Raw genomic sequence first — 15,927 nt, 5'->3', positions numbered from 1 at the left:
TTAATGACTAACTAGCCCAGGAAGTATTAATAAAGCCTAATGTAAACAACTACATCCGATCAGTGGAAAAATGTAGAAGTCTTTAGTCAATGGAGAAAAATATTTATGGAAGTGATTAATCTCACCCTAAAATGCACAGCTATTGATAAGATGAGTAATACAAAAAATGCACTTTTTCTCTATTGTGTCTTTATAGAATATAGTGAGAAGTGTTCAGAATATAGAGTGAAGAGATCTAAGTGAGACAAGAATCCAAGCCTTCATATCTCATACCTTAGCTTATATTAGATTATATTAGTTTATACACATTACAGGTATGGATAAATAAAAGCTGTAGGATAGATTATAACACAGTTAAATGTATTATCACTGTGATAATCTTGTTTTCATATAAAATATATTATAAATTATTGAAAACATTATAAGAAAATTAAAAAATGAAGGCAAATTAAAATTACCTAAAGACAGGATTAAGTTGCCTAAATATATGTGTCTGGTGCCATTTAAGATGTCTTGGGGTAAAAATTATGAACAGGTTTTATGTTTCTTGACAATTTAAGCAAACAAATTTTACTCTGAATGCCTGTGTTCACACAATGGGATTCTGCTCTAGAGATGAGGTTCAGCTTGCAAATTGAAACATTTCATTATGCCTCAACTCACTTTACCCAATGGAGATATGGTCAATAGGACATGACATAAAATAGTCAATGGAATCTGAACAACAGTACATCTTCATAAATTTGGAACTTAAATTCAGCAAGCTAAATAGCTTTCTAGATTTCACTGAATTTACTCACTAGGTCTACTGCATATGAACAACCTGATTGAGAAATTTGTCTTTTCCTGCCTCATTTGAATGCCTTGGATAAGATGGATTTTCTCAAATCTCTTTAAACACCCACATCCCAAAAACTGAATTGAGCTTCTAAATTTCTCTGAGCTGAATCCCATTGGAAAGTGTTATGGATACCCAAATGATCAAATATACAATTTTTAAACAACAACAACAACAGAATTAATGTAATAAAAATATATTTTAAATAGAAGAAATCTACTGCTTTTTTCCCCCATGTGTTGTTTTCATATGTCTCCAACTGTGCTTGTTTTAGCTAGGGTAGATTTAACTTTCTTCACTGTACCTGCTCTGGGGCTATGTTTTGGATTTGTGCTGAACACAGGGCTGATAACGTAGAGATGGTATTTTATTACTGAGAAGAACTTACACAGAGCCAAGGCTTTTCCTATTGCCACTCTGGTTAAGAAATTGGGAGTGCCTGGGACATTGGGAGTAGACACAGTTGGGACAAGTGACCCAAATTGACCAAAGAGATATTACAGACCATATGACACCGTGCTCAGTATATGAAAGGCAGGGAGGGGAGAAGGAGGAAGGGGAAGATATTTGGAGTGATGGTGTTTGTCTTCCCAAGTCACCAGTACACATGACAAGATCTTTGTCTCCTGGAGATGGCTGAACACCTGCCTGCCCATGGGAAGCAGTGAATAAATTCCTTGTTTTGCTCTCCTGGTGTGCGAGGCTTTTCCTTTCCTTATTAAACTATCGTTATCCCAACCCACAAGTTCTCTAGCTTTTACCCTTCCAATTTTTTCCCTGATCATGCTGGTGGGGGAATGAGAAAGTGACTGTGTGGTAATTGGTTGTTGGTTGGGGATTAAACCATGACGCTAACTAATATTAAAAAGAAATCCTAAATTTTAGGTATTTCATCTCTTTAAATCCACCAAGAATAGAAATAGTTACTGGTATCAATGACAGTTTGACTTTGTATCTGAATATTAAGTGAAGGTCATGTATATGTTCATAAGTGAACATTAGTGACAAAAAAAAAATGGATTTTGGCACCTACAGTATTGGTATCTAAAATGACATATTATAAAGGAACATATTATGCATATATATATATGCAAATTAAGTCAAGCTTGAATTTTGCAGTGCAACAGTACATAGATATGCAGACAACCTAAACAGCAAGTAATTGGAAGCATTATGAATAGTTTTTGAGGTTAAAAGAGACACCTTTTTTTTGCCATATACTTTTCATATTCTCTTATGATTTTGTGTGTATGTATATATATAGAGAGAGAGAGCAATGAAGGTGTAAAACCATATATGTGTTCATATGTGTTCATCTGCTTTGACAGGCACATTAAAATGTCACTCTTCTTACAAAATAAAACTAATGCCACTGCTCATATAACTCCTTTTCCTTTTAAATTTGTCCTACCATGTGTGTGTTGCATGTTTGAAAGAGGAACACAAGGTACAGAAGTAATAATGCTGTTGTGTTTTAAGGAAAATTATTCTATTTGGATACCACTTAGTCCTGAGAAAATAATAATATTCCTTTAGGACAGTGGACATTAAGAAACTCCAAGTCCTTTATTAATAATTTCATTTCTTTTTTCCTAAAATGTTTCTCTTCCTCTCAAGATGTTTAGAAATTTGCTTAATCCCAAAGGCTATCTCCAAAAGTGTTGAGCTCTCATAAGATTCCATATTTGAATTGCTGAAGAAAAATATGAGTCTGCATACAGAAGGCAGTTCTTTTCATCTCTTCAGCTTGATTGCTCTGTCACTCATCCTGAGCATCTTGATTTCAATGTAAGACGTGAAAAGAAGTGTACAATATAGGAATGAGTGTCCATATTTTTAACAAATTGAAAGCTAAAAATGTAGATGTAGCATATGCAGCAGAAATTAATGAAGGCTTTCAAATGGAAAAGAACAGAAAGAAAGAATAGGGAAAGAACAGGGTCCTACACTGGCTGGTAAGTAGACAGACATCTGTAGCAATTCAAGTATGTCTAGTTTAAAGTACTAAGACACAATCCTTAGTGTTTGCGCAGTTACAAAACTCTTATAACACAGATAGTTATACCTCTTAAATTTAAAGGGACTTGAATCTGAAGGTTGTCTCTTACTGTCTCTTACTGATCACTCTAATTGTGCTTCCTGCATGGAATTGGTCCTAAATGCATAGAGGTATTCTGATCGTTGCTTTTTTTGGTTTATTCTTTTTAGTATGCTTACTAATATTACATCAAACTTTTAACGCCTATAATCAGATGTCTATAATCTAAATACTAATTGAATGTATAAATACAGAAACTCTTTTATTTAGCAAGGGATACTTAATGACTGGCTTAAGCATTGATAACTCTTTATGAGGATTGTAGCACTTACAGAGTTATTTTTATTTCTTAGCATTTCCTAATCCATTTCTCCAGTGTAGCAGGTTGCATCAAATATTTAAGTCCTGATTTTGACTCAGTTTAAATTAGAAAAAATGAATAAACAATTATAGGGGATGGGAAAGGCATAGCATGAAAAGACATAAAAATAAAAAGCGGAAACCTTTCCAAAAAGACTATAAAGTTGCTGACAAGCAGAATATGAAATGTGGATTAAATTGATCAGACTGCTTGTTCTTTAGTGACCTCTGAAAAAATTAAATGCCAGCAAAGTCAGGAATTGAATAGTTCTTTGCCCTTGTCTACCATCCAAATGGATGCTCTTATTGATTCTGCTTAGATCTTTTTGTTTAATGTTCCAATTATCTCCCTTTGCAGCTGCATAAGAAAGATATACACTATTTCTACAGTTCTAAATACATCCAGCCAAGGGAATAATTCCTGGCTCCAAAGTGGTGCAGATTGCATCCACATACCCTGTTTAAAGCTAGATATCCACAGAACAGATATGCCATGGCCAAAACACACAGCACTTGGGCCAACAGCCTCTTTGGGCTGCCACAGGGCACTAGAACACTTTGATAGATGGTGGGCTGGTGTTTTTTTTGTTTTTTTTTTTTTTTTGGTTTGGTTTGGTTTGGTTTTGGTTTTGGTTTAATGTTTTTTGCTGTTGTTGTTGCTGCTGTTGTTTGTTTTGGGTTTGCTTGTTTCTGTTTTGTTTTGTCAGGGAAGAGAGAGGTGGGGACATTGATTTTAGTTTATACTATCTCATATAATGTGGCAGCTTTGCTGGCACTTGAGACAGGTATAAATTATAAGATGAAAATGAAACTAGATGTTTCATGCTCAGGAATATTTCATTTGAATGTCTGGAGACATCTGAGAGTAAAATACATGTAGGAGAGCCTTTCAGAACAGGGCAATAGAACAAATGAACCTGGTTTAAGGTTGTGTATCTTGCCTTTTATATATAAATTCCTGAAGAGATATGTTACAACAGCACATGAAAGGAGCTTCATTTTTCTAGCCTCACACCTGAAACTTAATAGATATAGCAATCAACCAATTATTTAATTTATTATAATTTATGATTTCTGGTGGCCAAGGCTCTGTGTTGTGCCGGAGAAGAGGGGGCTAGATGACTGTTTTAAGTCATTTCTATCATAGTATCGTCAAAAGCTTCTGACTTCAATTTATTCCACATAACTAAACCAATCTTTAGCTGATTCTTCTGTTTATTTTGTCAGCACATTTAGGTTTAAAAAAGAAGTTTCTTCCTTTAATTCAGTAGTTTATTTTGTTGAGATGTATTTTATCTGTTCCAATTTTAGGCCACTAAAAGTTCAGTGCATATGCTTAAACAATTTAGATTAGGCTCACATTGTAGACAGAAATGAATGTGTTCAAAGGGTAGATCATTTGACCTAGTTAGTTACTCACATGAAGAAGTCTGTCTAGATGTGCAATTTTACTGATATTGATTACTGTGCTCAGCATTAGATATTTTAGATCCCTAAAGACAGTATGGCAAGACATTAGAGCTTTATCTATTTCTTTATTAATTTGTTTGTTTTGCTGTGTTACGTCTTAAAACCAGGTTGCTTACATTCTTCAGAAGAGATATATGAATAATCTAACATTTTAAAAGAGAACATATAAACTTATTATTTATAAAAGGATTACATTATATATATATGGGTTTGGTTTTGGTTTTTATTTGTTTGTTTGGTTTTTTTTTTGCTTTTGCTCCTTTTGGATGGTTTTTGAGCCTCCTGACCCTTAGAGACATTCTTTTTACCTCTCCTTTTTCCCTTAAACAGTTTTAGCTAGGTTCAGAAACAATCAAGTTGGCTTTCTCCACCATAATGCTTTGGAGGCAATTTCCTCTTCATTTTAAATTTGTCACTGGGGAAACCTTTTTCTTTCTCGCAGCCAAACAGATGGTTTATGTTTTATATTTTTTATTTTTTCAATGTTTCCCCTAAGAAGGTCAAGATCATCTTTGGAAAAGTGGAGTTCTGAAATTTCTTCCACTATCTAAAAATAAAAGCATATAAATTTTTAAAGTCCTACAGGTTGTTTCTTTTTCTTCTCAAATGTAACTACTCATAGATTACTTTGGCCCTTGTCATTGTAATACCTGAAATTCTACAAGCCACTAATGAGATTATTCTCTGACCTTCCATGTGAAAATTCTTGGAGAGCCTTGAAAGGAAAGAGTAGATTTTGGACTGATTAAGATTAAACCTTATCTTGAATTCAGGGAAGAAAGGTAGATAAAAAGACTTTCTCCAAATTTCACTGAAGGTTTAGTCATATGAGCCAATAATAATAACCTAACAATTTATAGCAGTACACAGAAATATGAATGTGTACAGCTGTCCCATTTCACTTGCAGTACATGTTGATTTACTCCTAAAGTGAAATACTTGATGCCCATACAAAATTTCAATATTTTGCATTTAAGATAAACATGCAGGAATATGCATGTGTACTGACAGCTACATGTCTACCAATGTTCTGTAATTTTTTGCTCTTCAAAAGTGAATTTTAGCATCTCATCCGTCTTTTCTCTATCTATTGAAGAGCAATATTAGTATTAGATCTCGTTATTAGTCTACAAGATAGAACAATGGGAAATAACATTAAATTGTTCCAGGAGAGGTTTAGACTGGATGTTATGAAAAATTTCTTCGCTGAAAGGGTTGTCAAACATTGAAACCAGCTGCCAGGGGAAGTGGTTGAGTTTCCATCCCTAGAGGTGCCATGAGTAAATGTGGCACCTCTAGGGACTTGGTTTAGTGGTGGACTTGGCATTGCTGGACTCTACGGTCTTATAGGTCCATACCAACCTAAATGATTCTGTGATTCTACAATTCCATTCATCTGGTTAGTTACAGAGCATTTTAGGAATTTGTGTCTTGTCATCAGATGCAATCCAGTCACTGCTCCAAGCAAGACTAGAGATTCACAGGAGTATCAGCCTTCGCTTAGGAGCTTCAAACTTGTGCTGCCTGGATTAAGAACTAGATTGTTCTTACTGAATGTTCCTTCCTACTGAAGGTTTCTGTTCCTGAAGTTCCTGAGCTATTTTTACATTCAGTCACTGAAATGTCTTTCTTGAAAATCTGCTGAAATGCACTATTCTTTAGGGTATAGGTCTGACTTGGTAAATGCATAAAAGAGCTTTGCTTCTGGATTTGTAATTACATGAGCCGGAATCCAGTGCTGGAGATTATTTGCTCACTGACCCCAGTGTATTAAGCTCTTTCAATGTTGTTTCCTCCTCAATTATGGCATTTTCCATTTTCATGTTCTTATTTCCATTAGCCCCTTGACTTCGCCTCCATGAACTACATCATTTGCAGTTACAGAAATCTGCGTCAAAGGTTTTTTTTGGCAGTATCTAAATTAACTGTAATCTTTGCCCCTATACTTGCTGAATTACCACACCACTTCCTCCTTCTTTGTTCTCTTTTTTATTTTTGTGGCTAAAAATCTTTTTACTGTTTGTTTTAATTTCCTCTGCAAGGTCCAGCTCAGCTTGATAGTTGGCAAGTCTTACTTTTCTCCTACATATTCTGACCTTCAAGACATATCTTTCTATTTAGTCAATCTGTTCTTGCTGTTCCACATAAACTCCCTACTTACTCCAGTAAATGGTTTTTTTTTGCACTGATGTGATCAAGGTCAAAAATGGGTAAATGGATATCTATTTTCAGCAATATAGCATTGGCCCACATCTCAACAGCTGCAGAGAAACATCACACAGAAGACTTTATTCATTCCTTGGTTACTAAATGATTCTCAGCATGAATGAATAGTTATCTAGCTAGGTCTTGTATCTTTTCCTCTCAAACATTTTCTCTCTACTTGTAGTACAAGTATTGGCTTTCAATCTGTGACTTAAAGTAGCTCTGAGATTCTTTTTCAGAAAAGCTTTTAAACTTTACAAATCCACTCAACTGTCACTGATTTCCTTATTTTTTCAAGAATTTTCTTATTAAAATAGAAATTGTTAAAAAATGTGTTTGCTTTTATTTTTCTTTGTAGTATAACTTTACCATAATCTGTTAATCATCACTTAATTCGGGATATTTTTTATTTTTCCAGTTGTTTATGGGTTTTTTCTATGTCCTGGTCATGAAGATATCACTGTTTTTCATGGTTCTGTTGTGTAAAAATACTGGCTTCACACAATTTTTGTTGGACTATCATCTTCAATCAATATGTATGGTATAGCAACATTGTATTAATCTTGATACTATATATATATATATATATATCTCTGATTATAAGTAAGAAATTTTTTCAAATATGACCCTGGTTTTTCAGAATAAATTAAGAAACCCCTTTCTAGAGTTTCTTAGCACCTTTCTGAAGTATTTCTACTTTATGTTGTCAAGATTTCCTCTTCCCTCCATATTTGTATTATTAAGAGAAAAAAATAAAAACTTTCCATGTTGTTCACTTCTCTAATAAATCTTTAACAAGAAGTTTGACTTGATAACCTCTCCGAGAATTTATTCACACATTCCTTACCTTGTCCCATGAGCATGATTTTCATAATTTCTATCTTTGAAAAAAATCTACCTTTGAAGAAGCTACCTCCAAATATAGATAATTCATAACAAGTACACAACACTCACTGGTCCTGCAGGTCCTGCTGTCCTTCCTACTCATCCCTTTCTTAGAATGGAGAAACCCTTGGAATCCTTGCTCTTCCAGCAACCCATGTGCACTGATTTCTTCTGCAAAGATTTAAAATCAATTAATCTAGAATCCAGGTCATATTCCATTTGTGATCTTGCATTTTATGGATTCTTGAGCATTCACTTTCCAGAAATTTATTTGTGTAAGATATGAATTATTTCTTTCCAGCTCTTACAGATCTGTTGATTACTTAAGAAGCAGAAGGGCATGAAAAAATATCACCCTAAACCCCAAAACAATAGCATTTTTATTCCTTCCTTTTCCTGCCTTCTCCTTTCAAATTCAGAATCATCTTCTCTGAGCTAATTAAAATCAAGAAATGATGCTACAAAAACTTTAGTAAACTAAGAATTTAAGCTCTGCAGCAGAACATAACCTTTCAGGAGCCTCTCAAAGTCCTATTCTTATTCAAAGTGGGTCTTTTTTTTATCATAAAAATGTGAAAAAGAAGAGGAAATAAACTCCATACCTAATTTAATAAATTACATGTGAAATAGCCTTCACTCAGCAGAACTGCTGTGACACAGACATTATTTGGTGATTTATCTAATGGCTTGAAAATCCCACTAAAAAGAGCTCATATCAAAGATGATGAAAGAAAATGTTCAAAATTTCAGCTTTAAAGTGACCCTTGTTGGTTGTCTCTTTCCTAATCAGAGGATTAGTATGATGCAAATAGATAAATTTTTTAGCATGACGCAAATAGATAAATTTTTTCAGTGAATGAACTGTCTGCAAACTCATTTATGGAACCCTTTAGCAAATTTCAAGAAAAAGTGATTTATATTTAAAGATACATTACTTAAAAAAATTATTCTTTAATTCCATTTCTTCTGTTGTTTTTAGTTCTACAAATGACATCTGGTATGGTTTTGTATATCCACATTTTAAAATGGAAATTCTTTGACTACTTTGCATCACTTCTTTGCAGCAATGAATTCTCTGCAGCTCTTCCTGTGGGCAGAGGGCATGAGTAGATAGTTTCCACTCAGCCTTGCTGTGAGTACTTAGTTACCCATTAGGGATGGGTAGAGCAGGTCAAGTGCACTGTGAACCACACTGATCTCTAGTAAAAACTGCATATAGGAACTGTACAGAAAACCTTGCTTTCCTGTCTACTGTCAGGACGTGGGATAAGTTGCTGAGATTTTTCATCATCCTTTTTTTTTTCATTCCAGTAGAACCCCTGGGTTATTTTACTGTGTCACATAAGAACATAACATTCTGGCCTTGGGCTAGCCCTAGTTTTATGCCTGAAAGGATTTTATACACACACACACACACATGCATCTGCTCTGATACTTGCTCACATAAAGACTTACAGTAAAATTATTGAATTATTGCTATGATTAAATGTTTAGGAAAACTACTACTATGCTGCAAAATTTTTTTAAATAACTCCTGTGCATGTGCAAGTGGCATCAACATAGAAATAATGGAAGAAAAAAGTCTTGAGGAATGAGAGGACAGAACTGATATATATATATATATATATATATATGCGCACAAGCTGATGGAGAGATGGAGAAGCGTGAAATTGAAGACATCAGAAATTATTTTGGAAATTTCTAAAATTTAAATTGATATCTTCCTATCTTGGTAGTTTTTAATTTGAATGGACTATCTATAAATGCATTATTTAACATGAAAAAGCAAGTAGAAAACAACAGCCAAGTAAATTTTAATGCATTGGTACATCCTTGCAAATAATCTATTATCTTTGAAATCTACATCTGTCCACAAGGATTTGGTGAAAACACTTTATTAAACCATGGTTAAGGTTATGTTATTCAAAAGTTAGAAGTATGCTTTGCATGAAAACTGTTCAATGATCCTTTATGCTCATATTGCCAAGAACCACTCAAAATGGTCTTTTTTTGCAAATAACTCACAGTTAGCCACATCAGAATTGGCAGGATTAAGCTAAATTGTCTTTTGATATCTAATGTGTTATGCTTCCAAAGTAATTCACTGGCAGAGACAAATAGTTAAAGTCCAGGAAATTCACATGCATTCCCAGTGGCAGCAAATCTTTAGGGCAGTGAGCATGGGAAATAAAGAATTCTTATTTGTGTTTCTTCCAATTTCTTGCCATGTTTCCTCATCCCAGCCAGAATTGCACTGCTCAAGATTCCACAGTGGCCAGTGAAAGGATGAATGGAATTTAGTTCTCTTTTGTGAGCTGTGTGAGGAAAGAGAAAGGACACAGTAAAGCTTTTATTGACCCAACTCCAAATCCAGTGTGTCTAACTAGGAAATTGTTCATTCAGATGGAAGCCAAAAAAGTGTCTATGCCTCAATGTGGCTGAGACAGCAAAATCAATTCAGAAAACAAGAGATCTGTTTAGTAAGGATTCAAAGGAAGAAAGTGTACCTAAATCAATAAATAAGATACACAATAAGGCATTTATATGGCATAATATTTTATTAAAGTGTCAAGAAATAAAAAATCCATCAGCTTCTACAAACACTGGCTTTTAACAGGCCAAAAGGCTGAAGTGATTTTTAAAATTAAAAAAAACTACCTTAAAGGTCCAAAAGACTTATGAATTTTCTGACTGCTTTCCATGTAGAAATTATTTTTCCATGATTTCTGCCTTGCTTACATTGTAAAGAACACTTAAAAAGCCACAAAATCTCAAAATGTTAAACTTTCATATTATCCTTCTAATCATGACCCTGGGATTTTTGCTGCCGGCAGCCATAGAGCTCAAGAGCAAAGCACAAGAGTAATGATGAACTCTATAATATTTGGCTGCAAACTGGTCTTTTCAAATCAAGGCTGTACCTGAATATGTTTCCAGTTCAAACTTTTTCTCATAAAACATGAGTATTCTTTAACATGGAGACTTAGATTGCTCTGTGTACATTTCATTTATTCAACAGTTTATCTATCCTTTCCCCTGAGTAATAAAGCAGACATAGGGTGAAACTATATTTTTTTAAAGTATCTGAGTTAAGGGGATGGGATCCAAGTACTAAAGAGGTATAAAGTCTCCCATTTTTCATGCTTGGTATTATCTGGTTGTTGAGAATTGTAATGCAACTATTTTCACATTTTTCAATACTAATTTGTGTAGCAGAGCATGAATTTAGCATACTTAGCCCTCATTTAGCATGTAATTGCAAAATACTTTATCAGTAACATGTAAGACATGATGCATGTGTTCAGAGAGAAGCATGAAATAGCCCTTGTCCATTAAAAAAAGGAAAGGGTGGAACAATGAACTTTGTTTCATTTTTTTTCCCTTACAGCAGGGTCAACATCCTTATCTTCTCATATGCCTTCTTATCTGTGCTCCTGCACTTGTCCTCATCTGTGGCAGAGATGATATTTGGAATTTCCACATCTTCCCACACAGTTATTTGTTCCCAGAACTCCACCTTTTCCTCCACTCTTTCTTTCCAATTTTATAATCATAAATTACCTCTGATTTCTCTGATGCTGCCTTGTGGAGGTGGTGGACTTTTTGATTCATATTGGACCGAACACTAAGTTATTTTGAAATCAAGAAGAGGAGACTGTGGAAAACAGGAAAAGTTAATGAAACACATGGCAGTAGTTCTAACACTCTATTCAAAATACCTAGTGTGACAGAGTTGCAGCAGTGACCACAGAGCAGATCATTTTGAGAGTCATCATACAACACATACAGCACCACCAGGTGACCAGGCCTGGCCAGCAGGGGTTAGGAAAGGCAGATCTTGCTTGACAAACCTAATCTACTTTTCTGACCAGATGACCTGCCTAGTGGATGTGGGAAAGGCTGTGGATGTTGTCTCTGTGGATTTCAGTTGGGACTTTGGCACTGTCTCCCCCATCCCACCCCTGGAAAAGCTGGCAGCCCATGGCTGGGACAGGAGCACTCTGTGCTGGGTTAGGAACTGACTGGATGGCCGGGCCCAGAGGGTGGTGGTGAATGGTGCTGCATCCAGCTGGGGCCTGTCACCAGTGGGGTTCCCTAAAGGTCAGCATAGGGAAATTGAATGCACCCTCAGTAAGTTTCCAGACAACACCAAGTCGTGTGGGAGTGTTGGTCTGCTAGAGGATTGGAAGGCTCTGCAGAGGAATCTGCACAAGCTGGATGCATGAGTCAAGGTTAATGGTACAAAGTTCAATAAGGTGAAGTGCCGGGGCCTGCACTGGGGCAGCAAAAGCCTCAGCACTGCCACAGGCTTAGGGAAGAGTGTCTGGAAAACTGCCTGTCAGAAAAGGACCTGGGGGTGGTTGACAGTGGCTGAATATGAGCTAGCGTGTGCCCAGGTGGCCAAGAAGGCCAACAGCACACTGGCCTGTGTCAGCAACAGTGTGGCCAGCAGTACCAGGGAAGTGATTGCCCCTCTGTACTCAGCACTAGAGAGGCTACACTTTGAGTACTTTCTCCAGTTTCTGGTCACTCAGTTCAGGAAAGCTGCTGGAGTGAGTCCAGAGAAGAGTGACAAAGCTGGTAAAGGGTCTGGAGCACAAGTCTCATGAGGAGAGGCTGAGGGAGCTGGGGATGTTTGGCCTGGAGAAAAGGAGGCTCAAGGGGGACCTGGTCACTTTCTACAACCACCTGAAAGAAGGGTGTCACAAGAAGCTTCTTCTTTCAGGCTGCTAGTGACAGGACAATAGGAAATGGCTTCAAGCTGTGCTAGGAAAATTCAGGCTGAGCCTCACAAAGAATTTCTTCATTGGGTCATAAAGCTTTGGAAAATACTGCTCAGGAAAGTGGTGGAGTCACCATCTCTGGAAGTGTTCAAGAAATGAGAATATGTGGCACTTAGTGTTATAGCTGGCATGGTTGCCATAATCTTGGAGATCTTTTCCAACCTTTATGAGTCTACGATTCTATGATAGAGATCTTAGTTCTGAGAAGGTATTAATCCTGGATGATTCATTCACATATTTTTTCTACTTCCAGCATTATCCTTTAATTTAAATAAACTTATTTTCTCACGGATATTTATTCCCCAATGGATTTATACAGGTTAATAATACCTCTTTTACCAACTTTTGTTCTGATAGACCAAAGAAACCTGTAATATTGTTATCTAGTCTTGGACAAAAGGCTTCCCTCATCATGCCATCTGTCCTTTAAACTTCTGATTTGAAATCCTCTTCTTTTAGACAGGTGAATGAAACTTTACACAGCACTGTCCTTCCAGGCTCTTGGCATTTATGCTTCTCTGTCTTTACAGGAAATTGTTTATTAATACAGCCCACAAGCACATCTACTTCATCTGCAGGAAATGCACAACAGTAATACACAGACACAAGCTCAGTTACCTGCTGGTCAGAAATCTGATTTCTGCTGAGTTTACATATCAGCAATAATTATTGTCCCAGTGGACTTCTCTACTCATTTTTGAAATGCATCAGTCCCTGGGAGGAAAACTGTTCTAAACAGAACAATAGCCCTATACAATTCTTTTGAATAAGAAACAACATTATCCAGTGAAACTTAGAGTGTTTAGCAGGAAGCACAGAGCAATAAAAGCGAACAAGTGTTTTTGTAGTTTCATTGCAATGACTTAAATCAAACCTAGCCATGAAGTTGCAATTCTGCAATGCATTGCCTAAAAAAATTCCAACTCAAATGCATATTTATCCAGATATGCTAGGCAGGCCCTCAGTTTTTCTGTAACTAAAAATGAAGATAGAGAGTATCTAAGCTTCTCTCTAAGATACTAAGAAATACAATATGATAAAAAATATGAAGGATTTGAATGGGAAGGGAAGGGAAGGGAAGGGAAGGGAAGGGAAGGGAAGGGAAGGGAAGGGAAGGGAAGGGAAGGGAAGGAGCTTATGAGAAAAAAATATGTGCTTATAACATATTTCACAGTAGTTTCTGAAATAACTGATATCCTCATAGCTGTTGATTTCCTAATTATATGATTCAAACTTTCATTCCATTCAGTAATTTCACCTTCAGTACTTACATGTTTTACCAACCTTGTGTCATCACTATTCTGTCACTATATTTTTTCACAATAATACATTAGATATATGCTCAAACCTCCCACTTTCTCTTAATAGAAAAGGATTTTCAAATGCCTCATGGTTTGCATGACAGGGGGAACTCTGTGCCTCCTATGTCTCTCCCATGATCATTTACAATTCTTTCCTCTTTTTCTGGCCTGTGTTTTTTGCTCTACACTCCTCTAGATTTTGCATCTTAGAGTTTGAGAGAGATGAAAGCAAAAGCTCTGTTAGAAGAATACATATTTGTAAAAAATGTGGCATATTTTGCATAAAGACAAGTGTTTGTAATTCAGATTATGGTAAGAGGTGTAAAACTTTGTACACCAGAGAATGGTGTTGACATCTAGTATCACAGTTGGTGTCACAGTGTATAACACTTCTTAGTCCCCCAGGCAAGCTTAAATTTACCTAACTGCCTATAAATATAATCCATGATCTTATTTTAGGTTTTTCTAGGTCCTCCATTCCTATCAAAATGTGCCTTTTCTCTTAGGCACATATAGTAGAAAAAATTGGTGAATAAAATGAAATGTTATAGTGAAACAAACTTTCTTGTCCATCTAGAGACACTTTCTTCACCATTTTCACAGTGGGTGTTGGATAGCTGTGGGTTAATATACAAGCTGCCCTGTCTGTATTTTTTGTAAGCTATGCCACTGTGACCTCTACTGTCTGACATCCTCCATTTCTGATTTTCCAGCTGCATAGAGATATTTTGGTTGTCTTTTATTTGTGTCATACATCTAGATGGATGAGAGCATTAGAGACTAAAGAACAGATCTCAAATCCTGTACATCACATAGGCCACTCCCTTGATTGTCATCACTTACTCTATTGCAAGGCACGTATATCTATTTAATTCTTCTGAATATGCTTTCAGATTAATTTCTCCCCTTTCCTGCTGGTTCCTTTCAATTGGTCATTTAAGGAGCTGGTTTATGCTGCTGTTTCTCTCAGCCATCACTGGTTTTTTTCTGACCCATGTGACTGACAGAAAGCAAAGTTTTGTAATCATATATACCAAAGGTGGATCATAAAAAAAAAAAGGCTGAAATGTAATCTTATTATGTAAACTTGCTCAAGCACTACCTTCTTCCAATAATAATAATGATGGGATTCATGTTATATAAGCAAGGAAAATAATTTTTTAAACTTCATCAGACTTCATCTTTACAATGCATTAACTATATTAGATTTTAATAAAAACTTTGCTATTAAATAAAGAACTAAGATGTTTGGATACTAACTTATGTTTTTTTCATTATGTGAAATGTCATCAATTACAATTTTGGTGTTAGTTTTCATGTTTGGGGTTTTTTTTGTTCCTTTCATTTTTTTTTTAATTAAGGGGGGCTTTTAAAATACCTCTGCTAAGGGAAATAAACAAGATCTTTGTGAATTCCTGGCATAATGATATGAGCTTAAGCTGTCCTGAATGACTATTTTGGAATGCCTGAATTCAGTTGAACACTATCTTTACAGAGAGTTTGGTATAATTATTTAATTAATGGAAATGAAGTATTGCAGCACTGAAGGGTTTGAATAGGTGTTCAAGAACACTGTGGGTTAGCCCCATGGCTTGGCTGCAGCTCAGGGTAATTCACATATTTGAATAATAAAATGGTGAATTTTCATTGCTTGTCTCTCTTTTCCTTTTTTCAGCTTTGTAACATGATGGAAGCAAAGAAATCTCTCTTCTACCAAACAGTAAGAACCTAGGTTGCTGGGACAACATGTCAACTGCAAAAACCCCTTAAAATAAAGGTGGCTCATTTCCAAGTAAACTTTTTTTGGCATTTGGGTTTTTCCATGTTTTCATAGAAAAGACGTTGGCAAAAATGGCTTGTGGGAGGTTTTATAATCAATAAACCTGTTGTTTGTAGAGGGATTATGAATCAGAAATTAATGCTAAGCAGGTGAGAAATGCACACCAGCATTTCTCAATTTTAAAAATATGAAAATCTCTAGAAGTACATAGAAGTGTTAAAGGCCCTATTTAGAAAGCATCTACTTAGCTAAGAATTGGTTGCTAG

The 15,927-nt window shown here is 35.7% G+C and overlaps 1 long non-coding RNA gene across 1 annotated transcript in view; it reads left to right on the top strand.

Annotated features, from left to right (window-relative positions):
* LOC143693460 (uncharacterized) overlaps window positions 1-15,669 on the top strand; it is a 112,899-nt gene extending 97,230 nt beyond the window's left edge. The window contains exon 3 of the long non-coding RNA XR_013181155.1: window positions 15,557-15,669. This is a non-coding gene — a long non-coding RNA (uncharacterized LOC143693460). The remainder of the gene's footprint in view (window positions 1-15,556) is intronic.
* Window positions 15,670-15,927: the final 258 nt, after the last annotated feature.

This window comes from Agelaius phoeniceus, chromosome 2, assembly GCF_051311805.1.
Source record: "Agelaius phoeniceus isolate bAgePho1 chromosome 2, bAgePho1.hap1, whole genome shotgun sequence".
NCBI classification, from domain to species: Eukaryota; Metazoa; Chordata; class Aves; order Passeriformes; family Icteridae; genus Agelaius; species Agelaius phoeniceus.
Note: the sequence above shows the minus strand (reverse complement) of the source record. Positions and strands in the feature narration are given on the sequence as shown.